This window comes from Muntiacus reevesi, chromosome 3 (genome assembly GCF_963930625.1).
Source record: "Muntiacus reevesi chromosome 3, mMunRee1.1, whole genome shotgun sequence".
In the NCBI taxonomy this organism is placed as follows: Eukaryota; Metazoa; Chordata; class Mammalia; order Artiodactyla; family Cervidae; genus Muntiacus; species Muntiacus reevesi.
Window position 1 is genome coordinate 251,306,532 of NC_089251.1, and position 26,021 is coordinate 251,332,552.

Genomic DNA, 26,021 nt, shown 5'->3' on the forward strand with positions numbered 1-26,021 from the left:
GACATTTCTCCAAAGAAGACATACAGATGGCTAACAAACACATGAAAAGATGCTCCACATCACTCATTATCAGAGAAATGCAAATCAAAACCACAATGAGGTACCATTACACGCCAGTCAGGATGGCTGCTATCCAAAAGTCTACAAGCAATAAATGCTGGAGAGGGTGTGGAGAAAAGGGAGCCCTCATACACTGTTGGTGGGAATGCAAACTAGTACAGCCACTATGGAAAACAGTGTGGAGATTTCTTAAAAAACTGGAAATAGAACTGCCATATGACCCAGCAATCCCACTTCTGGGAATACACACTGAGGAATCCAGATCTGAAAGAGACACGTTCACCCCAATGTTCATCGCAGCACTGTTTATAATAGCCAGGACATGGAAGCAAGCTAGATGCCCATCAGCAGATGAATGGATAAGGAAGCTGTGGTACATATACACCATGGAATATTACTCAGCTGTTAAAAAGAATTCATTTGAATCAGTTCTAATGAGATGGATGAAACTGGAGCCCATTATACAGAGTGAAGTAAGCCAGAAAGATAAAGAACATTACAGTATACTAACACATATATACGGAATTTAGATAGATGGTGGTGATAACCCTATATGCAGAACAGAAAAAGAGACACAGAGGTACAGAACAGACTTTTGAACTCTGGGGGAGAATGTGGGGGTGGGATGTTTTGAAAGAACAGCATGTATATTATCTATGGTGAAACAGACCACCAGCCCAGGTGGGATGCATGAGTCAAGTGCTCGGGCCTGGTGCACTGGAGGACCCTGAGGAGTCGGGTGTAGAGGGAGGTGGGAGGGGGGATCGGGATGGGGAATACGTGTAACTCTATGGCTGATTCATGTCAATGTATGACAAAACCCACTGAAATGTTGTGAAGTGATTGGCCTCCAACTAATAAAATAATACTTAAAAAAAAAAAAAAGAAACTGACTTAACATTGTAAAGCGACCATAATCCAATAACAATTAATTTTATAAAGGTGTAATATTAGGATTTCCATGGTGGCACAGTGTATAAGGATCTGCCTGCCAATGCAGGGGACATGGGTTCAATCCCTAGTCAAAGAAGATCCCATATGCTGCAGAGCAGCTAAGCCTGTGGACCAGAACTACGGTCCCCACCCTTAGGGCCCTCCAGCCGCATCTACCTGTGTACCACAGCTACTAAAGCCCGAGTGCCTAGAGCTTTGTCTGAAGTTCTCGTGCACCGCAATAAGAGAAGCCACTATAATGCGAAGCCTGCACACCACAGCAAAGAGTAGCCCCACTCTCCACAACTAGAGAAAGCCCTTCCAAAACAATGAAGACCCAGTGAAGCCAAAAAAAAAAGAACACAGTCTTTTTTTCTTTTAAAGTGTGATATTAAATGCAGTATTTGAGATACACTAAATGATTTGTTGTTTCAAATTTAACTAGGTGTCCTATACTTTATTTGTCAACTCTGAGAGCACACAAGATTAAAATTGAGAAAGCCTGGCTGTGATGGCTACCAGAATTGGCCAGCTTGCGAATCCCAGCACCTACCTCGGGAGCTTATTAAAGATTCTAGTTTCCAGGCCCATACCAGAGTCTGAATCAGGAAGACTGGGATGGGGATCAAGTATGAATACTGCTAGCAGTGTCCCCAGGTGGTTTTGCAGAGCTTTGAGGGCTGCTGTTTTGTACTGTTCACTCACTGGTGTTCTCTGGAATGTAAATCTTCAGGGAGGTAGCTCTATCTATGGTCTTGACACCATTACCCTCCACTGGCTGAAGCTCTGTAAGGGTTTTGCTCCATTTATTGGGTGGTTGCTACTGTGGAGGTTGTCTTGAGGCTTACTTACCAAATTACTCAACCCCTCACCCTCATTCCCTTCATTCACAGTGTGGTATCAAGGCCTGGGTTTAGGGGCAAAGTGGGGACAGATTTGATAAAACGAACTAATTTGGAGAAGGGAGATAACAGCGGAAGGAGGCAGTCTAAAATTCTGTAGAGCTTCCTTTCAAAGACCCTGTTCTCACTAAATGCCTCTGTTTTCCCACTTGTCAGTGTTTCCTTCTAAATGATAGAACTTCACAGTTAAAAATGACCTTTGTGGAAGTCATCTGGTCTAAAATCCTTGGAATGAATCCATTCAAAGTTTGGAGTTTACGTCATCCTGTGGTTTGACCTCGATGTCTGTGATTTCTCTGCTGCAGGAGGCGGCAGTCAGGATCTGGGATAAGCAGTTGAGAAGTGAAGCTCCTTGCTTCAGTGGACCACACGGCCAGTTACACAGTTCTGTGGGCCTGGGGAACCTTTTCTCTTTGGCAGAAAAGCTGTACAGCCCTGTGATGTTTTAGAGGAGAAAAAAAAAAAAAGGTAAAAAGCCAGTGTTTAGAGAAAGCAGCAGAGCCTCTTAGAGGAAAGATCCTTTTCATGGATAGGAGGTGTCAAACTGTAAGAGGAAATATGAACTTAGAACCTAACTCTAACTAGAATGTGACGGTTTTGCTAACAGGGTGATGGCCTGAGTGAGGGTTTTAGCTTCAAGCTTTGCTTTTTCTTGAATTGACCAGTTCTTTAACTGAGATTTTGTGTAATGTTCTTTACCTTAACAAAGGAATAAGAAATGGACAGTTTCAGTCATGTTTGTGTTAAGTAAGTTCGTCAGCAGCAGTTCAGATGGTCTCCCTTGGGCCATCCTAAAACCCAGGGGTTGGCAGGGTTGGCTGGCACTTTTTAGGGATGTCATGGAAAAAATGGCCATGGCATGTAAGGCCATCTGAGGAGTGCACCAGGCCATTTCATACAGAACCAAAGGCCACAAGAAGAGCTGAACTGAAAGGAACATGTTCCCCTAACCCAGATCTTAAAAGACACGGGCACACTACAAGTAGGCACTTGGTATGTACAGCTATCATTTGAAGAGAAGATTAATGCAAAAGAATTTATCCAAGTGATTTATTAAAGTCTATTTTGAACAAGAATGTGCTTATTTAAAGCATTGCTTTGACATGCTTATTTACTTTGAAACTTGGTCCATGACAGCACTCCACCCTAGCCTGTTGTCCTTTCAGGGTACATCTGACTCTTGGAGATTAGACTGGGATATTAGAATAGAATCACTCCTGGAAAGCACTCACAGTCTCTCTCTCTCCCCCATCCTCTTTCTTTGAGTTGTATTTTGTGATAGTTGTAAGGTTAGCCTGATAGGTTTAAGTAAATAAATAAACGGAGCCCAGATGTCCACTGAGCTTCCTTGAGTTGAGCCTTAAGACTGGAGAGCCAGATGTTTAGTTTACAAAGTATAATCAGTTTACCTCAAGAAATTTAATGTTTCTTATCTCTAATGTTGTGACTTTTATGTGAACATTGTTTTGGATGGCCAAGCTTCAGTGGATTTTATAGTGGATTTTCAATTTTGATCATGTGAATTATCACCATCATTTAAAATTCTAAACCATTCCTTCTGTGGTGTGGTTTTAGGCATCTTCTTTCAGCCATCAAGTTGATATGTATACAAGACACTCAAACTTTTCCTAAAGGCCTAAATTTTTGCATTATTATGCAATATAAGTCATATAGTATATTTTGTGACCAAATATGAGTAACATTTGTGTTATCCATATTTAATACTTAACCAGCTTTATTACTGTTTTTTTCAGGTAAGAATTAATGAAAAATTAGTGGATATACCTCATGTTACTACTGAAAGAAATATATTAATGATCTCTTCAGACCTTCCAGGATGGAATGTAATCTATTAGTAATTACGAATCTTCATTATTATTGATTTTATATATCTGTATATTACTTTGCAGTTTAGAAGTTTTATATCCATTGCCTTCCATGATACGTAGCAACATTCCTAGATTGTTTTGAGTGAGGTGGGCACCACTCCTTATCTCCAGCTTACAGATGAGTAAAATGAGGTTCAGAAAAAATCCAGATACCTGATAGCTACAAAGTAGTGGGAGGAGATTGAAGTTCTAGCTTTTTCTTTTTTTTTTTTAAAGACCTTTCGCTTGGAATGTTTCAAACATATACAAAATAAACAGAATAGTATGGTGGATCCCCATGTACCCATCACCCAACCTCAACAATGATCAATATAGTGCCATCTTATATCATCTATGCCTTTACCAGCTCTTACCCCCACATGCTAATGATAGTGGTTTTTATAATTTTTAAAGTAAGGTCTGGGAAGTACTCATCTTAGCTATATAGTTTTGACAAATTGATGTACTTGTGTAACTTACACCCCTATCATGATGATTCTATCTCCCAGAAAGTTCCTTCATGCCTGCTCTCAGTCAACTCCCCCCTCATCTCAGGTAATCACTGTTCTGATATTTTTCACCTGATATTAGTTTGCTTATTCTTGAACTCCTCATAGGAGTGGAATCTCTCAGTCTGGCTTCTTTTGTTCAGCATCATAGCCATGAAACTTTAGTTTCTTGACCTAGAATTCAGTGCTATTTGTTGAAATGGGAGCTATAGCTTCATCACATAATTATAGAAAGATGATTCCCTGAATGATACCCTTTGAAAACCCAGGCTCTGGCTCATCTCTCTTTGAGTGCACATATAGACATGAAGCGGAGAAGGCAATGGCACCCCACTCCAGTGTTCTTGCCTGGAAAACCCCATGGATGGAGGAGCCTGGTGGGCTGCAGTCCATGGGGTCGCTAAGAGTCGGACATGACTGAGAGACTTCACTTTCACTTTTCACTTTCATGCATTGGAGAGGGAAATGGCAACCCACTCCAGTGTTCTTGCCCGGAAAATCCCAGGGATGGGGGAGCCTGGTGGGCTGCCGTCTATGGGGTCACACGGAGTCGGACACGACTGAAGCGACTTAGCAGCAGCAGCAGCATAGACATGAAGAGTTTTTCTTTACATATGGAGGATCCGTCATTCTCTTCAGTGACAGAGCTGATTCCATTCTGAGGGTTGATGATGAAGGAGTGCTTCACCCTGAAATAATTTACCAGCTTAGTCATTTGCTTCTGAGGCATGCATTCTCACCCCTCAGGCCCTCAGCCAGTTTCTCCTAATGTATCTGCTTCTATGTTCTTGGCACCCTCTTGCTCAAACTCCATTTGAGGCTGTGCTGATTTTTTAAGGTCAAGTACTGATAATTGTAAGATCCAGAAAGTCATTTACTTGTCTCGTCATTTTTAATTAGATTACTTAATGGTTCAGTTTTGCTAATTAAATAGAAGAGAAATGATCAACATAGTGGTTCATGCTATATGCAGATCTTGCTTTTCATTTCATTTTATTTAAAAGAAATCAGTGAAGACTCAAAAGTAGAATTAGATCCAAATGTGTTTTTCTTCTGTAGGGAATTTTCTTTGAATTCTTTAATTCAATTATCTCTATTTTAGGTTAGAAAAGAACAACACAGACCAAAAAAAAAAAAAAAAGGCAGAATGATTCGTTTAGGGAGAAAATGTGTAAGAATTTATATAAGGAAGTTTCATAAGTAGAACAGTGAACTCAAGGAAGAACTAATTTATAGGTGCCTCTGGCTCCTTTGACAGGCAGTGGTTTCTTTCTCAAAGAAAATTTATACACTGATGTTGCTGAATGACTTGTAGTTTCTTAAAAGAAAAGATTGGAAAGAAGAGAACCTGAAAAGTAAAAATAGCTTTGGCTTTATTCCCTCTGCTGTTTAAGTTTGAGTCAATACTGGATGACTTGTTTCCCCATATTAAACTTTTGAAGTAATCCTAGCAGCCATTGATGATCATTGCTGAGATCCCGTTCATTCATTAGGAGATGTACAATGCAATGGTAATCTTCTAACATTTTTCTTCAGTTATTAGCTGGAATAAAGTACTAGTTCCTATAAAGAGAAACTGTTCTGTGTCAAGGCCTCATTATCCAAGGTACAGCTTGTAATAGAAAACAGGATAAATGCTGACCCTTTCCCTTTATTTACCAGTTTCAAAATGAATTAGTTAGGTATCCTCCTCTAAAGGGGACAATGCTTTTTTTTTAAAGATCATAGTAAACTTTGGGATTTAAATGCATTTGATATATTTCAATCCATTTCAGTAATTATTTCATTTGATGATCAAATTGTCTGATTTTTGTCTAGGGGAGCCTCCTCCAGTTGGCTTCTGAGCTGTATGTATGTGATATACGTAAGTATCCATGCGTGTATGCATCAATAAGTCATCTGTTTATCTATCTTTCTATTTATTTATGATATGGTTCTACTAGTCTTTGATAGCAGGATGTTCCTATCTCATTGTATTTTTTTGTTCCCAGACCTGAAATTAGCCATTTCTCCAAGGAGTTCTGTTTCCTTTTAATAGAAATTATATTTCAGGACACAATATAAACACTCATGGTGGTGATTGCTACTTGGTTTGTGATTATTTACAGGTCTTTTCATAGGATAAACTTAGAAATTTTTATCTTTATGTAAACTGCTCTATGAGTTTGTACCAATACTTCTAATAATTCACATTGAAGAAAAAATGATGATCAGGTGGAAAATAATGGGGTCAATAAACAAGGACTGTAAGATCATGTAAAAGGCACTAGGGAAATAATTAATGAAATTATGGAAAATAGAACTGCAAAGGGAACTTATAAACGTGCTCTGTTTTTCTACCTACTCCTTTGCCTGTTCATAAAAGCTAACTTTCAAGCTGTGTGAGTAGCGAAGAGCTTCAGGAAGGTGAAGCTCAAATGTTAGTCACTGGCTTCGGCAGGACAGAAATGACTGGAGGCCTCAATGTGAAGTGATTCGTGTGAACTGAAGAGATCAGAAAACAGCTTACAGCAGTTCAAAGGGAGAATTTTGTATTGAGCAAATTTCAACTTTAGTTGACCCTCCTGCAACTGTTTTTTCACTTTGAACTTTTCCTGTAGCAGTGAGAAATTTGGTATGTGAAAGGAGGGCAAAGTTAGTTGCCAACAAGCCCCTCGCACACATGGTGGTTCTGGATTTTCCTTTTTGGACAAAAGAGCTCTAGTTTATCATTTTTATCAGATTTCTCCTGCTGATCTTAACTTTAATATTGTTGCTGTTGTTATTATTTAATGAGAGACAATGTGTAGGACATTTTGACTAGTGTTTTCTATTTAATATTTAGTATAATATTTAATATTATACTGGGTGGAGGCAAGAAGCCTGGGCTGTAGTGTCCCCAGTTCAGTCTGGAAGGCATATGTATTCATGTACACAAAAGCAAAACGTTGCATGTATGCAGGGTATCATAATAGAGATGCAAACTTGAATTAGTTTACTTAGTCCATAGGAAGATTCAAAAACTGCGTGTATGTGTTTAAAATGCCAGTCTTGAAAGTATGTCTGTTTTCAAATTGAATATCTGCAGTAAATGAAATAAATATCCCCAGCTGTTTGAGCATTAAATTTTCTTTAATGCATGTTGCAAAAGAGAATTGTTTTTGATGGGAAAAAAATGCAAATGTTATCAGCTTATAAGGTTAGTATCAAAATGTTAGCAAAACTCTGTTTCATTATTAGTATTCAGAATCTTTCTCCAAGGGGAGCATTTCATGAATCAAGGTACATAAATGAAGTGTCATTGTGTTTCTTTAAACTTAATATTCACTTTCAAAGGGGAAATGCTAACATTTTGAAGTAGACAGCAGTGAAATGCAGTGTTTTAAGGACAGGTTTCTTTTTAATGTTTCAACAAAAAATAGCTTAATAGCGTCCTCTCTAGGGCTATGGGATCCAATGGATTAAAGACCAAAGAGGTTGACTTTCATTAAAATTAGAACTTCCAAGGGCTTCCCTTAGAAGGGAAAGCTAAGCGTGGCACAGTGGTAAAGAATCCGCCTGCCAATGCAGGAGATGTTGGTTCAGTCCCTGGGTCAGGAAGATCCCCTGGAGAAGGAAATGGCAACCCACTCCAATATTCTTGTTTGGGAAATCCCACGGACAAAGGAGTCTGGTGGGCTACAAAAGAGGAGCATGGGGTCACAAAAGATTTGGGACGCGATTTAGGGACTAAATCGCAACAGCTCTGTGGAAGACAATGCCAAGAGGATGAGAAGACAAATAACAGATTAGGAGAAAATATGTGTAAGATAAATTATTGTTATCCAGAATATGCAAAGAATTCTTTAAAAACTCAATAGTAAGAAAGCAAGCAACTTGATTAACAAATGGGCCAAAGACCTTTACAGATACCTCCATCAAAGAAGATAAATATACTCCACATCGGTATGTCCTTAGGGGAATGCAAATTAAAACAATGAGATACCTGTATACACCTACTAGAAGGGCCAAAATCCAAAACATTGATAGCACCAAATGTTGCTGAGGATGTAGAACAACAGAAACTGTAATTCATTGCTAGTGGGAATGCACAAATGGTTACCTGCCACTTTGGAGGACAGATGGGCAGTTTCTTAACAAAACTAAACATACTCTTAACATACAATCCAGTAATCACACTCCTTAGTATTTACCCAAAGGACTGGAAAACATATGTTTACACAAAAGCCTGCATTGCTATGTTTATTGCAGCTTTGTTCATAATTGCCAACACTTGGAAGCAACCAAGCTGTCCTTCAGTAGGTGAATGGATAAATAAACTGGTATATCCAGACCATGTAGTATCACTCAGCACTAAAAAAGAAATGAGCTATCAAGTCATGAAAAGACACAGAAGAATCTTAAATGCATATTGTTAAGCAAAAGAAGCCAATTTGAAAGGGCTACATAGCGTATGATTCCAACTATATGACATTCTGGAAAAAGCAAAATTATGAAGACAATAAAAAGATCAATAGTTGTCAAGGTTTGGAAGATGAAGAGGATTGAATAGGTAGACACAACGGGTTTTTAGAGTGGTGAAAATACTCTGTAAGATGCTACAATGAAAATAGATAACTCCCAGTCACTAGTTATATGGAATAGCTATGTTAGTATCGCTCAGGGAACTCTGTTCAGTGCCCTGGGGTGACCTAAATGGGTGTGTGTGCACACTTGTGTCCAACTGTTTGTGGCCCTGTGGACTGTAGCCTGCCAGGCTCCTTTGTCCATGGAATTTTCCAGGCAAGAATACTGGAGTGGGTTACTATTTCCTATTCCAGACCTACCTCAAGGGGAAGGAAGTCAAAAAAAAGAAAAAAAAGGAGATATATGTGTACTTATAGCTGATTCAAGGGACTTCCCTGGTGGCTCAGAGGTAAAGAATCTGCCTACAATGCAGGAGACTAGTGTTTGATCCCTGGGTCTGTAAGATCCCCTGGAGAAGGAAATGGCATCCCACTTCAGTATTCTTGTCTGGGACATTCCATGGACAGAGGAGCCTGGTGGGCTACAGTCCATGGGGTTGCAAGAGCTGGACGTGACTTAGCAACTAAACAACGAACAACATAGCTGGTTCACTTTGCTGTACATTAAAAACTAACACAACATTTTAGTGACTATACGCCAATAAAAATTAATTTTGCAAAAAAGTACTATAAGGGTGGATGAATGTCAAATGTTTGCCCAAACCTGTAGAATGAACAGCAACAAGAATGAATCATAATTTAAACTATGGACTTTGGGTGATTTTGAAGTGTCAGTGCAGGGCCATCAGTTGTAGCAAGGGTACCAGTCTGGAGGGGGATATTGATAATGAGGGAGGCTGCGCCTTTGTGACTGCAGGGGCTAATAGAGAAAATCTCTGTATTTTCCCCTCAATTTTGTTGTGAACCTAAAACTGCTCTAAAAAAAATTGTCTTGATTTTTTAAAGGTCTTGGAAAAAGTGGTACCAAGAAATTAGAATTCTTGAGTTTCTGCGTCTCTCACTCTTTCTTGTGATTAATTAATTGGAAAAATATAAAATAGAAGTTATATAGTCAAATACCACTGAAATTCAGAGTTGGAGAAAGGATCTCCATATCCCATATAACACTCAGCATAACCAACACCTGGAACTTAATTATCCCTGTTTCATTAGTGGTTCAAGACTCGTTGTTTTGTAGGTATAGTTCCAGATTTATACTGGAAATGGGTACATTTTTTTACCCAGATTTGTTTCCTAACCTTTTCTTTTTTAAAAACTGGACCATATCTGTTCTGAAATGAGAGGTAGTTCTATAAGAGGTTTCTCCAAAAACCCAAATGTTACTGTGATCCTGGACGAAAGTACACAGAGTAGGCTGTCAGAGTCGGAAGGAGCTTTGCTGTGATCCGGTTGCCTCACACCTTCGGTTTATAAATAAAGAGACCAAGCTCAGTGATACTGCTCAGTGACTTGCAAACGGTGCCACACTTTGAAGTAGCAGAACTGTGACTAGGAACCCAGACATCCAACTCCTGGTCAGTGTGTTTTCAGCTGTATTGGGATGCTTGGTGATTGCATCTTTCTCTCTCTGACTGAGGGACTCCCACATCTCGTTTAGGAAGCTTAAGGGCCTTGCAGAGATACTGAGATAGATATGTGTATGGATTCATCATTCAGAAGAGACAGAAAATTCTCAGCATCTTCTAAAATGATGATGATGAATGTAAACTTGGCTTCAGGATATTAGGAAGCCTCTGACATTGTAGCCTTTTGGCAAGAGCTTTCACTACCTCTTTTGCTGGCCAGAGTCACACTAAATCATGTGTAGACATAAAAAGGGGGGACTGTGACATGGTAACGTGGTCCTCAGGGAGCTCTCCAGAGCAGGTGTGGGGCCTCCTTTCATTGTGACTCACAGTGCAGCTGTGCCTGGGACACAGTTCTTGCCTTTACCTAACTCATGGATGCCAGTTGCTTTGTTCAGTGATATCTTCCAGTATTATTGAGTTTTTGAAATTATCTAGGGAAAGTAAAATCCATAAACGTGAAAAAAAGTAAATTAAATCCTTGAAATTACATGATCAAAAGCATCATTCTGTCATATAAATGTCTAAACTGATCATTACATCAACTCTGTGGATTTATAAGACATCATCTTCCTTTTAAGACCTTGTAGCAATTCACAAATGTTGATGAATGAGTACTGACCATAGTCCCTCCTTGCATGTCCTGTGAATTCTGTAAGGATATTGGCAACAGCTTTGGCTCAGAGTAATAAGGGCACATTTCACAGGTGAACTTCTTCCATTGATTTCTTGGGAAACAGGACTAATTGTATGTAATTGTCATACTGCGTGACTTTGAACTATATGGAGTATGAGGATTCTTTAAACACACAGAATCTCATGCCTTTCAACATGGTAATAATTGTGTTTTAACATATTCGATCTGCAGCAATACTTGCTCATAGGGGCATTTGCAAGCGCCACCTCCCCACCCCCCACCATTATAATAGCATGATCTCCAAGGGGTTCCTGAACCTTAGGTTGGAAACCACCGATGTAGACTTCCAGGGAGTGTGAAACTCAAAGAAGAGTGTTAACAGTGGGGCACAGTGGGGTGTTTTTGTTTTTTGGTTTTTTGGCTGTGCTAATCTTTGCGGCCCGGGCTTTCTCTCTAGTTGCAGAGAGCGGGGGCTAGTCTCCGGTTGTGGTGCGTGGGCTTCTCGTTGCAGCGGCTTCTCCGGTTGCAGAGCACAGGCTCTCGGGTGCTTGGGCTTCAGTAGTTGCAGCATGGCTCAGAAGTTGCGGCTTCTGGGCTCTAGAGCACAGACCTAGTAGCTGTGAGGCATGGGCTTAGTTGCTCTGTAACATGTGGGATCTTCCCAGATCAGAGATGGAACCCGTGTTTCCTGCATGGGCAGGCAGATTCTTTACCAGCAAGTCATCAGGGAAGCCCAGTATTTTTTTTTACTTTTTTTTTTTTAACTTTTTTAGGGTTTTGTACTGATTATTTGATTCCTTTTAAAAAGCGTGTCTACATATGTTAAACAACTAAATACAGCTCCCAAATATTGCAGAGTGTACTTTAGTTCATGTCATTTTTCAAATCCAGGATTGAATAATTGTCCCACAGCTGTATTAGAGGTCACTGATTCTTTTCTGGCGACTTTGACTTAAAAAATTTAGGCCGGCTCTTGTAAGCATAGCACCATTTTAGTGGCAAGTATGAGCTAGATCAGCATGCTCTCCTCTACCGTTGACCTGAATCTGACATGACTGAAGCACGTGTGCAGTAGATTGAATGTGTCCTCCTGAAACCCTCATGTTGAAACCCTAACCTCAGGTGGGGTCTTTGGGAGATGATTAGGTCATGAGGGTGGAGCCCACATGAAAGGGGTTAAGTGTCCTTCTAAAAGGCATCCCAAAGAGCCCCTCGCCCTTCAGCCTTGTGAGGACACAGGGAGAAGATGGTAGCCCATGAACCAGGATGGTTTTTTCCCCACAAGGCACAGAATCTGCCTGCACCTTGATCTTGACCTTTGCAGCCTTCAGAGCCGTGAAGAATAAATAAACGTTGGTTGTCTAAGCCCCCCAGTCTGGTATTTTGTTACGCCAGCCCCATGGACGAGGTCAGTGTTCTATAGTTTTAAACTTTTCTCTTCCCTTCTCTTGCTCTCCTCCCCTCCATTACTCTTTTCCTCTCTTTTCATGGTTCTTTTTTTTTCCTTTCTCCCTTCCCCACTTTGTTCTACAGATATTAAGCATGTAGCCCTGGGAAGCTTACAGATTAGTGGTTGAAATATGTGCTTCAAAAGAAATCACAGAAATCTCTGACTGCAAACTGTGATAAGTGCTGAAGCAAAAATGTGGGTGCTGTGAGAATATGACAGAGATACAGCCCTGCCTGCGGGATCAGAGAACACTTCCCTGGGGAGCTGACAGTTGGGCTGATTTGGGATTAACTAGATGATAAAGAAAGATGCGTTTTCCAGACAGAGAAAACAGAATGCTTAAAGAATTAAGTTGAAGAGCGATAGTTTTGCTGAGGGGTGTGTAAGTATGTGTGGTGTGTGTTAATTTCTCAGTCACATCCGACTCTTTGTGATCCCATGGACTGTAGCCCAGCAGGCTCCTCTGTCCATTGGGATTCTCCAGGCAAGAATACTGGAGTGGGTTGCCATGCCGTCCTCTAGGGGATCTTTCCAACCCAGGGATCAAACCCGGGTCTTTTATGTCTCCTGCATTGGGAGGAGGGTTCTTCACCACTAGCACCACCTGGGAAGCTGAGAGATGAGGCGAGGGCAAATCACACCAAGGTTTGTAGGGTCTGCCTGTTCAGAATTTTGGCTTCCATCCTAAGAGTGGGTCTTAACATGGAATACTTTTGTGTGCCCAGGTGATTCAAGGACCACATGGAGCCCAATGAGCTACTGTTCGTATATGTTCATATACTATGTGTTCTCTGATTTTCACGTGACCGTGCTAACCCCAGAGCTCCTTACTGACTGTATGTGTCCCCTGGGCTGCCGTCACAGAATGCCGCAGGCTAGATGGCTTAAAACAGAAACTTGTGTTCTCAAAGTTCTGGAGGTTCAAGTTCAATGTCAGGATGTAGTCAGGGCTGCCTTCTTGTGAGGACTCTTTTCCTGGCGTGTAGATGGCTCCCTCCTTACTGCATCCTTACATGACTTCTGTATGTGCTGGGGGTGGGGGCGAGGGAGATCAACATCTAGTGTCTCTCCTTAGACACAGGTACCCCAGTGTTCATTGCAGCACTCTTTACAATAGCTAGAACATGGAAGCAACCTAGATGTCCATTGGCGGATGAATGGATAAGGAAGTTGTGGTACATATACACACTGGAATATTACTCAGCTATAAAAAGGAACGCATTTGAGTCAGTTCTGATGAGGTGGATGAACCTAGAACCTGTTATACAGAGTGAAGTGAGTCAGAAAGAGAAAGATAAATACCATATTCTAACACATATATACGGAATCTAGAAAAATTGTATTGAAGAATTTACTTATAGGGCAACAGTGGAGAAACAGACATAGAGTATAGACTTACGGACCTGGGGAGAGTGGAGGAGAGGGTGAGATGTATGGAAAGAATAACATGGAAGCTTACGTTACCGTATGCAAAATAGATACCAACAGGAATTTGCTGCACTTCTCAGGAAACTCAGACAGGGGATCTGTATCAACCTAGAGGGGTGGGATGGGGAGGGAGGTGGGAGGGAGGTTCAAAAGGGAGGGGATACATGCATACCTGTGGCTGATTCATGTTGAGGTTTGACAGAAAACAGCAAAATTCTGTAAAGCAATTATCCTTCAATAAAAAATAAATTAATTTTTAAAAAATCTAGTGCCTCTTCTTATAAGGACACCAGTCCTATCAAGTTGGAGCCCACCCTTTGACCTCATTTAACTCTAATTACTGCCCTAAAAGCCCTATTTCCAAATGGAGTCACATTTGGGGGTTAGAGCTTCAATATATCAATTGGTGGTGATGAGGTGGGGGACGGGGAGACACAGCGCATAACACTGACCTGTCACAATCTGGAGTATGACATCTAATGATTGTCCAGGACAATCCCTCGTGATTTACAGTGGGCAAGTGTCTTAGAAGAGGACAGACCTTAAAGCCCTGCAGCACTGGGGCTTCTCCCTTTGAATGTCAGTGAAAGAGCAAAACAGAACCTGATTCTGTTAGGTCAGCATGCTCCATCACGGAAGCCCCAGGACTTGGGATTGATCAACTTGCTGCAGCTCTAAAGTGGGCCTCCCTCACCACCTGGGACAGATGGTGCTAGGCTGCTGGGGTGCTGCAGGTCAGTGGGAAGGTCAACATGAAGCCTGAATACAGAGAGAGGCCGAGACTTCCAGATGCAACCCTCAGAATCTCGTGACATCAGGTGGTAGCAGTCAGCTTCAAGAATCACGTGAGACCTGCTGTATTTAAAAGGCCACAGAGAAGAGAACTATGAAACTTAGGTAGTGTGCTGTTCTTGCCCTTTTTGTGAGAACGGTAGTAATTATGTTAACTACCTTTGGCTGTGGGGGTTGTGCTTTTTCCTGGGTCTTTTAAATTAGTGATCCTTCAAAAAGTCACCTATAAGAAAAGATCCTAAGGAAATGAATAAGCATGTCATTCTCAAGGTATTTTCTGGACATGTTGATACATACGGCATCAGCAGGGCCATGAGCAGTCTAGGATGGGGAAGCCAGAGGAGCGTGTCAATTTTTGTTTTTGCCAGTGCATTGCAAGCTGTCAAAGGAAAGTTTATCATTTTCTCCCCAATGACATGAGTTTATTGATTACATCTGTACTTTCCCCCTTTACCTTATTTTTATTCTTATTATAAGATTCTATAATGAGATGAAATTATATAGGATGAATTTAGTTCTCTTATAGGTTGGAAAAGGATCAATGAAAGAAAATTTAGAATAACAGAATCCCCATCCTACTCTCTACTGGTGGATATATTATATATAAGTATAAGCTATATACTGTCTTAAGTGTCTTATGGGTTTTCAGGCTTCATGTGTGGCATAAAAAGTGAAAACCTGGAGAAAAAGGACATTTGCAGGAAACCTGAGGCAAAGAGAGGGACTATGATGTGATAGTCTAATAAATTATCAAACACATGCCCGGAATAAGATGCTGTGCTAGGCGTCTAAGGACATAGAAAGATTAAAAAACAACCAAGGAATTTGCATTTTAAGTTAGATTAGCTGTAAATCTGAGCAAAATATAAAATGTCAAATAATTGAAGGAAAGTAATACGGATGAGCTATCAATGGGTGGTATGTGATTTATTGCCAAATGACTAGTACTACCAATCAAGAGGTTTTCTATACTAGCTTCTAAACTCTGTAACAACAAGGACTATACTTGCAGTGCTTAGCATAGTGGTAGGCATTCATTGGAATGAATGAATGAATGGTGCTTTCGCTTGTTTGTTAAAAAGGCATAACTTGTATTTAGCAGAGTACACAAATTCTGAATGTAGACTCAATTTTCTATATCTATGTCTCTGCACAAAACTACCTCCAGATGAAGATACAGAACATTTCTAGCACACTGGAAGGTTCTTTCATGCTTCTCCTAGTCTGTGCCACACAATACCATCCTTATTGCTGTCACTGTACTTTAATTCACCCTGTCTTTAAACTTCATATATAATGGAATTGAACAGTGGTTCTCTTTGGCTTAAGATTCACCCCTGTTGTTGCTTTTGCAGTTGCATTAGCTTGCATTCATAGTTGATTTTTTTTTTTTTCATTTCTGTCCATTGTTCTTAATGGACATTTGGGTTTCAAGTTTGAGGCTATTATGAAAAAAGCCACTGTGAACATTCTCAGATTTGCCTTTTGGTGGATATAAACACTCACTTCTCCTGAACATATATCCATTAGTGGAATTTCTGTGTCACAGAGTATTATTACCTTTAGCGGACATTTTTTTTGAAGTGATTCTATCAATCTATATTCCCACCAGCAGTGTAAGAGAATTTAAATACAGATTCTGAACTGTTTTGTATGTCTCAGTAAACTTTATTCAAAATGTGTAAAGACTCTGGTCATTATAACTTGAGGGAGGGAACGAGTTTTTCCTGATATTAATATTGCTCATATTTCCAGATTCTGAACTCTTGTGGCCAGATACAATGTAGGCATTCAGTCAGTATTTGAGTGGATTCTGAGATACGTCCATAGTTCAGAAAAGAAGGCAAATATGAGAGCAGAGCATTGTGGCAACCAGTTACTTAATTCTGTCTTTTACTTATCAAGACTTCCCATCATCAGCTTCATGATGCCATTGATTCCACAGTCAGAGTCTGTGCTAATTGAGAGTCTGTGCTGTGCCGGAAACTCTGTCCTACTGTTGCTCATGAATAAAATTAAGGGTGTCGAGCAAGGCCCGTAATAACACAGTGGCTGGTGCGGGGCTGTGTTTGTGACCGAAGTTTCCCTCTGCTCCTTCCTCAGGATAGGTTGTGGGCTGCACCATAAGAGGAACCTCTGGGGGCCCTGCAGTGGGGTTGGGCTGTTCTCAGCTGAGGTCTACACCAAGTAGGATGGGAAATAGGCCATGAATGCTTTCCAGTAATTTCCTCAGTTTGGCTCTCTTATCAAGAAAGATCTCTTGTTTTCTTTTTGTGGGGATGAACAAGGAAGACCACAAAGCATGACTGTGAGTCAGGATATACATGCAGTGTGACTGTTGGTCACAGTTGCTTCAATAATAATACAAGCCGACATCGGGCGCCTCCTGTGTACCAGCTATTCTTGTTCAGGCCTCATTACAACCCTATGAAATAGATACTCCTAGTCGCTGCATTTCCCTGATTAGGAAGCCAAAGAACAGAGGAAAGACAGAACTCTCCCAAGGTCACACAGCTAGAGAGGGGCAGAGAGGAATTTGAAAGTGGATAGTTCTGGAGATTGGGCTCTTAGCCGCTTACTGCGTGACAGTTACCTATTACTTGTGACTTTCAGCTTTTCAATTCATAGTCTTTATTTCTATGAGCCTCATAGAAGTTGACTATTTGACATGAACATTTCAATGATTTTTGCATGTAACTTCCTCCTGGGATGGCAGATATGTAGTCTGAAGAAAGTATATAGTCAGCCCTCCAAATCTGCAGGTTCTGTATCTGCAGTTTTGACCAACCACAGATCGAAAGTATTCAGGGAAAAAAATGTTCCGAAAGTTTCAGAAGCAAAACTTGAATTTGTGGTGCACTGGCAACTACAGGCGTACCTTGGCAGTATTGAGGATTTGGCTCCAGACCACTGCAGTAAAGTGAATATTGCAATAAAGTGAATTTTTTGGCTTCACAGTGCATATAAAACACAGTGCATTATGTTTATACTATACTGTAGTCTGTTCAGTATCCAATACCATTATGTCTTAAAAAGCAATGTACGTACCTTAAAATAAAAATACTTTATTGGGACTTCCTTGGTGGTCCAGTGGTTAAGACCGCACCTTCCAGTGGGGGCGGGGGGGGTGTGTAGGTTCAGTCCTTGATTGGGGAGCTAAGATCCCACATGCCTGGTGGCCAAAAACCAAAACATAAATCAGAAATATACTGTAACAAATTCCAGACTTTTTAAATAGTCCACATTAAAAAAATCTTAAAGAAAAGTATTTTATTACTAAAGATTAATAACCATCATCTGAGCCTTTAGTGAGTCCTAATCATTTTTGCAGTAGTAACATCAAAGATCACTAATCACAGATCACCATGACAAAAATTATAATAGTAATGAAAATGTTTGAAATACTGCAAAAGTTACCAGAATGTTACAGAGACACAAAGTGAGCAAATGCTGTTGGAAAAATGGCATCTATAGACTGACTTGACACAGAGTTGCCACAAGCCTTTGATTTGCAAAAAAAATGCAGTATCTTTTAAGTGCAATAAAGTGAAGAGCAGTAAAAGGAGGGAAGTATGCTTGTATTTAAATAGCACTCACATTGTATTGGGGCTTTCCTAGTGGCTCAGATGGTAAAGAATATGCCTGCATTGCAGGAGACCTAGGTTTGATCCCTGGGTTGGGAAGGTCCCCTAGAGAAGGGAATGGGTACCCACTCCAGTATTCTGGCCTAGAGAATTCTGTGGACAGAGGAGCCTGGTGGTCTATGGTTCATGGGGTTGCAAAGTGTCCGTCACACTTTCACTTGCACTTTTCACTTACATTGTATTAGGTTTTATAAGTACTCTAGAGATGATTTAAAGTGTACAGGAATATGTGCATACGTTATATGCAAATACTATATACCATTTTATATAAAGGACTTGAGCATCCTTGGATTTTGGTGTTCACTGTAAGTATGTGGGATTCCTGGAACCAATGCCCCCCCAGATAAGGAGGGATGACTGTATGGCCTATAGAGGTATTAGAATGATCCATAGATCTCAATTTTTAAAAAGAAAAAATTTTAATCTAATATTAGTTTATCTATGTCAGAAGGTATGTAAATTGGCAGCCATACATACTACTCAATAATGTCTGTGTATTTTTAAATAAATTTTGTGTTGTATGTAATAAGAAGTAAACAATAATTCTGAGGTCTGAAAATGTATGAGTTAAAAAACCTGTCCATAATTAACATTTGAACACCTGTCATGGGGTATGCGAAGTACTAGATCCTGAATATATATCATCTGAAATTCCCAAAGCAACTTAAACTAGGTTTTATTAGAGCCCCAACCCCCATTTTTCAGATGAGGAAATTGAGGATCAGATAGGCTAAGTAACCTGCTCAGTTTCATAGCTGGAGAAGTTTGCTGGGATTAGAAATAAGTCTGTTTTACTCCAAGACCCATGCTCTTTCCAGGATGTCACAGACTTCTACTTGTGCCCAAAGGAAGCCCTCAATTTCAAGGAAAACTACTGTTATGTGATATCATAGTCTACCCAGCTTTCTTCATCCATTTTTTAAATCCGTCTATGACATCAAATTAAATTTCCCGAAGAACAATTTTGAGTTGTAATGGATGGCATTGTTCATTGTCTTAGCATTTTAAAATTTATCCTGCTTTTACTGCCAGTATCATCTATCTGAATACAGGAAGCTTTAGTCATAAGAATGTTAATAGGCCTGATTCAGTTGTCAGATTTTTTTGTGGTCTAATGAACAAACAAGTAAGTCACTGTGGAAACCAAATAGAAATCTAGATGCACAGCCTGAGGACTAAGAAATAGGGCAGCTTGAAATAATTTTATCAAAGAAGCATAGGAAGTTAAAGAGACTGACTCAAAGAGAAATGAGGCCAGGGTTATTCAGTTAATCCTTGTATGGAAAAAAAAATACAGATTACATATACAAAACTAATACTTGTTTAAGATCTTATTTTTAAAATTTCTATTATTATTATTTAACACCAAAAGCATTTTGTATTGGGGTATAGCTGATTAACAGTGTTGTGAACAGGGAAGGGACTCAGCCATACATATAGGGTCTATTTTGTCATTTCAGACCACTGCATAATTTATAATGATGCCACTAACAGTGTTTACCTGATTTGTTAACAGATATTAGCATTATTTTGACTTCAGTTTTCATGTGGTAGGCATATTTGTACTATAAAAGATCATATAGCTATTTTATACTTATTTTAAAAGTAAGTTAAAACAGGGTCTCCAGCTACCTGCTCAAAGGATTCAGTTGCTCGAAGATTCCAGTAATCTGAGAGATACCGGCAATGTGATATTGGAGACTGGATGTTCCAAATGTCATTGATAGGAAAACCATCCCAGGTAGAGCACTCAACAAAAGTTTCCATGAGCATAACTCTGAGTCCAGACATCCCTGTAAAAATGTTCTTTCCTCTGGGTTTAGGACATTAAGTCATCTTTCAGGATTTGGAGTTTAGGAAAGTTACTTATGTTTAGGAGTGCCTTTTAAAGCTCATTAATGTGACAGTTTGTGAACTGAAGTAGCGAAGTATTGTCTGGGAATATAGATGCACAGTCCAGATGGGACGGGGCAGCTGTCCAGTGGCCTGGCAAAGGCACAGCCATCAGCAGAGTCCCGGAACGTCACCCCAGAGTGAAGTGAGCCTTTCCTCGGTGATCCAAATAGGTGTTTCAGTTAGCACCACCCAAGTGACCTGTCTGACAAGTGAACTTCTGCCCAAGCGATGTCAGATTGCCGGGGTTTAGGGCTTCTTTTCTTCATCTTTCCCTCTCTTGGCACTCGTGGGTTCTGTTGTGTATCAGATTCTCCAGTTTTTGCATTTTGGTCCTTGGATATTTAGAGTTTAAAGCACATTAGATATGATGACTGCAATTATCACTCTGCACAGGTCTCGAGGGCTCTTTATCCAAAGCCCAGAGGCAGGTAGTGTTTTGAGTCTGTAGTAGGGGAAGTACAAGACCAGCTGTCTTATACCTCCTCTGACTTGGGAGGTGTGTTACCGGTTACGTGAGTGGGAGGGGAGCTTTTCATGCTTCACTGTTAATTGTTGTTGACAAATCATCAGTTGGAAAATGTAAAGGGGGTGTCTGTGCCCTGGGAGTAGCACTGAAATTCTCATCTCTCAACTTGCTTCACAAGAAAACAAGTCTTACTGTGTATCTTGTTAACTGTAGCCTTTTTTCCAGCAAAGTTTGTCTGAGTTCATGTTTGTCCATTTGGTCTCCGTGATCAGTCACAGTGAACTTTAGCACATTCTGGCGTACTTCTTGCATACTTTAGCAAAATAGTAGATGTACCATGGTGCAGTCAGGCTTATAGAAATGGAGCAGGTGTGGATGTTGCCCTCAGAATGCATCATTCTGGGAAACGAAAGACACACGTGTCAAAAACTCTGGTCAAAATGGACTGAGGAAAGTCCAGGAGGTACTGAGCAAGGATTATAAAAGTTAGAAACCTGAAGAATTACTTCTAGCTGACCATAGGAAGTAATTCCATGTCATCTGCACAAGCTTTAAAAGGAAGAATGGGTTTTAGACTTTGGAAGTATAAGGGGAAGACTGTTTTCTTTAGAGGAAACACATAAAATAGGCAAAGAGTGGGTAGGTTTGGGGGAATTGCAAGGAGTAGTGTTTGTTAGAAGATTTCAAGGAGCCTGTCATGGAAGATAAAGTTGGAGAGTTGGTTGGAGTTAGATCATGGAAGACCTTTAATACTGGAATAAGGAATTTGAGCTTTATTCTCTTTCCTTAGTTTCAGAATTAACTCAAGTGTTTTACCTTAGATGTGATTACTAGGTATGACTATGCGTACCTGATCCTTTTGGCAGTTTGTTTGGGAACAAAAAAGTACTGTTATACAACTGCAATGTGTGTGGTTTGGGTCAAATGGCTCTTTTTGGCTGAAAATTTTCTGCAGAGGCGGTGCCAAATATATCACATAATCCTATCACTCAGATGACAGTCATTACATCACTACCGCATGCATCTATTTTGATTCCTCCCTAGGTTCAGTGATGTTAGGATTTATATTGCACAGCTTCTTGTTTGTTTGTTTGTTTGGGTTGTACTATAATGCCTAATATTCCATGTTCCTGGCTAGTTTGAAAGCTGAGTCATTAAGCTCCTTCATCTTTCTTCTCCATTTCCTACTTAGCATTTTCCCTTCATGTTGGGCACTTTGTAAGCAATGAGGTGGCTACCGCCCAGGAAAGAGTAGCCCTGGTTTTTTGTTGTTGTTGTTTTGTCCTATTCAAAGAGATTATTTTAGTCTACCTGGGTGTGCCTTGGAAATATTCTGAGGTGATATTTTTTAGCTATTGGAGGCAAAGAAAAGCATCTGAATTTTGTCAGACTTGGAACACTTTTCAGCTGATAAAAATGTTAGTGAAAAGGGCCATTGTTGTTAGTGTTCTCTGGCTAATTAATTCAGTAGACAAAGCTTGAGGCTTATGTGGCAAGGTCGGTTAGTTTTGCTCTCTGATTATCTCTTGGAGCCTCTAGTCCTGGCCATTGATTTCAAAAACAATTACAGTAACAGCAAGCACTTACACAGTACTATACATATAACCTCATTTAATCTTCAGAATAATCCTGAAGGGTAGGTACTGTTACTCTCTCCATCTTTACAGATCTTGAAACTGAGGCACTGAGAAGCTATGTAACTTGCCATTACTGGTAGTTGACTGAACCAGGATTTGAACCTAGGCACTTAGTTTCCTGGGTCTTCACTCTTGATCTCATTAAAATCTAACTGTGTCCCTACACTTAATGAAACATAATATGCATCTAAATATTTAAGGCAATTTATTTTGTGTGGTATGAAGCTTTGAATTTAAGAAGTTCTTAAAGTATCTTATACAGACACCCAGAATCTATTTAGCATCTCTTTTGTTATCCTTGCATAGTTGTGCACAGGCGGGGTGGGGAGCGGGGCAGGGCAAGGCTTCACCGAGGTAACGTTTGAGGCCGAGCCAGGACTTAAAGGATGCTCATGTGCTCATGCTCAGGCAGAGAAGAGCATCACAGGTTGGGCAAACAAACGTGCAAAGGCTTGGGGAGGTGAAGGGCATTTGACGTGCATGTTTGTAGGAACGTGTGGTGTTCACTGTATCCAAAACATGGAGAGAGTGACTAAGGTGCAGTTTAAGATTGCAGATTGTACCCTGCTAAACAGCTTAAAAATTATTTTCTCAGACAGAGACCTTTAAAAGAAAATCAAGGGCTCACAAATTTTTGTGTTCAGTTTCACAGGCTTCCCGGGTGCCCTGAAGCTCACGTGTAGGTCTGTGGGCCCCTTCCTCCCAAGCAATTGAGAATAACACTATCCAATATATGTTTTAAGAAAGATGACTCTGATGACAATGAAAGGTGGCTTGCAGGAGAGAAGGATCAGAAGCAGAGAAATCAGGAGGCAGATACAAAAAGATCTATCTGAGATGGCAAGAAGAGCCATGTCTCTGAAAGATGTTTAGGAAGTAGAAGTGAGGGAGAGGACCTGGGGTGAGTTAAATGGGAAAGTCACACATAAAATAGTTAAAAGTAACTGTCATTTCTAGCTTGGTTTAAGGATATACAGTGATGTCATTAACAAAACTAAAGGAGAGGAAAGGGGCAAGAGTAGAAGGATTTGGGGCTTGATTTTTAGGCCTGCTGAGTTTCAGGTGCCATGATATATACCGATGGGAATGTCTACTGTACAGCTGGAAATGCAGTCTGGAAAAGAACTCAGCACTGGAGGGAGATTTAGCTGCTCTAGCAAATGGTAGGTTGAAGCCCTCTGGGTGAGTCAGGGCCACCCAGGGGAGCCCAGAATAAGAAAAGAGCAGAGGAGGAGTATCTGGTAAAGCTGGCTGGGGAGGCAAATCAGGGGAGCAGCAGCAGCCTTGAGGCATTTGAGCACTTCCTGTGTGCTGGGTCTGTTCTGAACACTCTGTGGGCATTAGTTTGCCTAATCCTCAAACACCTCCTGAAACCGGCTGTATTTTGCACGTGAGAAACCTGAGGCCCAGAGAAGGAATTTGCATAGAATTAGTAAGTCACTTTCGATGGTAAATTAGTGGTAGCCTCGTTACGTTGATGTAATTGAATTAGTATAGTTTTTGTTATAACTCTTTTACAGATTTAAAGAGATTGGTAAGCTTTGATGATACTATTTCCTTACTTTTGCCCCTGTTCTATCAAGGTACTATAGTATAATCATCAGAAGTCATGAAGAAAGTATGATAGGAGACTTGCATAAATTTCCAAATTCCCTGGCTTTTTCTCACATGAGTATTCTGTCAAGATTCATGCATTTCTTAAACATATTTTTACTTAATAGGGTAAATTTTCCCTGAAGTTTTCTCTTAATTAATAAGCATGTTTGGCACTAATTGGAATGCTTCCTAAAATGGTTTCATGAGTAATATTTTCCTATTTCCACCTAGAATATATGTTGGACTCTCTTAGCAGTGATCTGAGACATCATCAACTCTACATTCTTATTTTAATTTACCCCAAACTTCTCATGTCTCCTTGAATCCATCCCTTCCTTAGAACCTCTTCATTTTGTTTTCCCTTTTATCACTACACCAGCAGTGGAGATTTTTCTTGGAGCCTCTTTTCTCACTGTTTTTTTAATTACTTCATCAGAATTTTGCACACCAGTTAGGTAAGAACAATGAAACCATTCCAGGTTGCCACAGCTGGATAATTTGCTAGACTGGGGTCAGCAAGCTACAGTCCAAGGGCCAAATATGAGCTATTACATTTTTGTAAATAAAGTTTTATTGGAACACAGCATGATCATTCATTTACTTATTACCTGTGACTGCTTTCCAGTGCTACAAGGGCAGAGTTGAATAGTTGCATTAAGTGATACAGTACATGGCCCACATAACCTAAAATGTTTAATTTCCTAATTTGGACCTTCACAGAGAAAATGCTGACTCTTGCTCTGTAGCATACTACTTTTGGAAAATTAGGGATTATCCAAAGATTAGGAATTGTCCAAAGCTTTACAGTTAAGGAGGTTCTCTTTTAAATAAAATATTAAAGAAAAATTTTGAATCATGTAATAGAACCATTGAATGGTTTCTGTATTATGTTTTGTTTGGATATATAACAGAAATTGTCAAGGGAATAATAAAATTGAAGATTCCTTTAAGTAATCGATAATCAGAATTCTTACCTGTATAATCAGTCATCTGAGTTTTTGTTCATATTAACAGAGCTGTTTAATGTGGAAGAATTTTTTTTTCTTTGAGTGCTCAATAGGTGCCAGGCCTTTCCTTGTGCTCAGCTTTTGGGATTTGCAGAAATGTTACATTTCCCTACCCTCAGAGAAATATGTCTCAATTTCAGTCAAGTTAAATACAAACCAAAAAAAAAAAAAAAATTGGTCTAGATCATAGATATGTAACAGAATGAGCAAAATATATTTTGTGTTGAGTACATTTTTTTTACTTTGTTAGCGTATTGACCATATCTTATAATGCAATCACATTTCTGAAAAAAAAGGAAGTGCTTTCTTTCTTTTTTAAATTGAGATATATTTGGTGTTCAATATTACATAAGTTTCAAGTGTACAATGTAGCACTTCACAGTTTTTAATGGTTATATTCTACATATAATTACTATAAAATATTGGCCTTATTTCCAGATGTGCTTTATTTTCCATTATTTTGTTAAAAAACAAGAAATATGTGAGGACAAATGGGACCCCATTCTGCCCTCTCAAATACAAGCTCTTCACTTGTCCCTCCTGAATGCCCATCGTCCTCGTAGCTCTGCCCTCCCTTTTGGACTGCTTTATCTTCCGAGATTCTCTCTTGTGTCTGGGTTCTCTTTCCTCCAGTTTGTCCTCGTGGTTCTGCCTGCCTGAAGCATAATCACATAACTCCTGTACTCTGAACTCCACTCCAGTCCTCTACAGCCCACCCAGTGAAATCTGGTCTTTCATCAGCATTGAAGACCTTTCAAACCCACTCTCTGCCTTTTCTTCCCCCGTTGTCCTTTGTACTCTACACTCAGTACTGTGTCTGTCCCTTCCTTTTGCTTGATTTTCATACGCTTTCCTTACTGTTTGAAATGCCCTTTAATTTCTGTGATACATGGTAGGATTAATGAGGTTAGATAAATTTTCAGTCTAAAAGTCTGCTCTTCAGTTATTGCCAAGAAAGCCACTGTAGTCGCTAGGTGAAAGTACTTGGAGTCTTGGTTTTCTTCGGGAACTTACCTCAGCACATGTTTCCAAAATCTCTGTTGGGTTGTAGCACTAAAACTGTACTCTCCGGGGTTTAGACACAGTGTAAAAAGTCTCGATGTATTGAGGTTATCACAGGTGAAAA

General features: G+C 39.9%; 1 protein-coding gene across 5 annotated transcripts in view; it reads left to right on the forward strand.

Moving 5' to 3' along the window:
- OSBPL6 (oxysterol binding protein like 6) overlaps positions 1–26,021 on the forward strand; it is a 215,346-nt gene that overhangs the window by 70,385 nt on the left and 118,940 nt on the right. For 4 of the 5 annotated variants that reach the window (XM_065931822.1, XM_065931825.1, XM_065931826.1 and 1 more), the window contains exon 2: positions 6,091–6,136. The exons of the other annotated variant lie outside the window; for it this stretch is intronic. The gene's annotated coding sequence lies outside the window, so the exon portion shown is untranslated. The remainder of the gene's footprint in view (positions 1–6,090; positions 6,137–26,021) is intronic. 5 annotated transcript variants of the gene reach the window in all.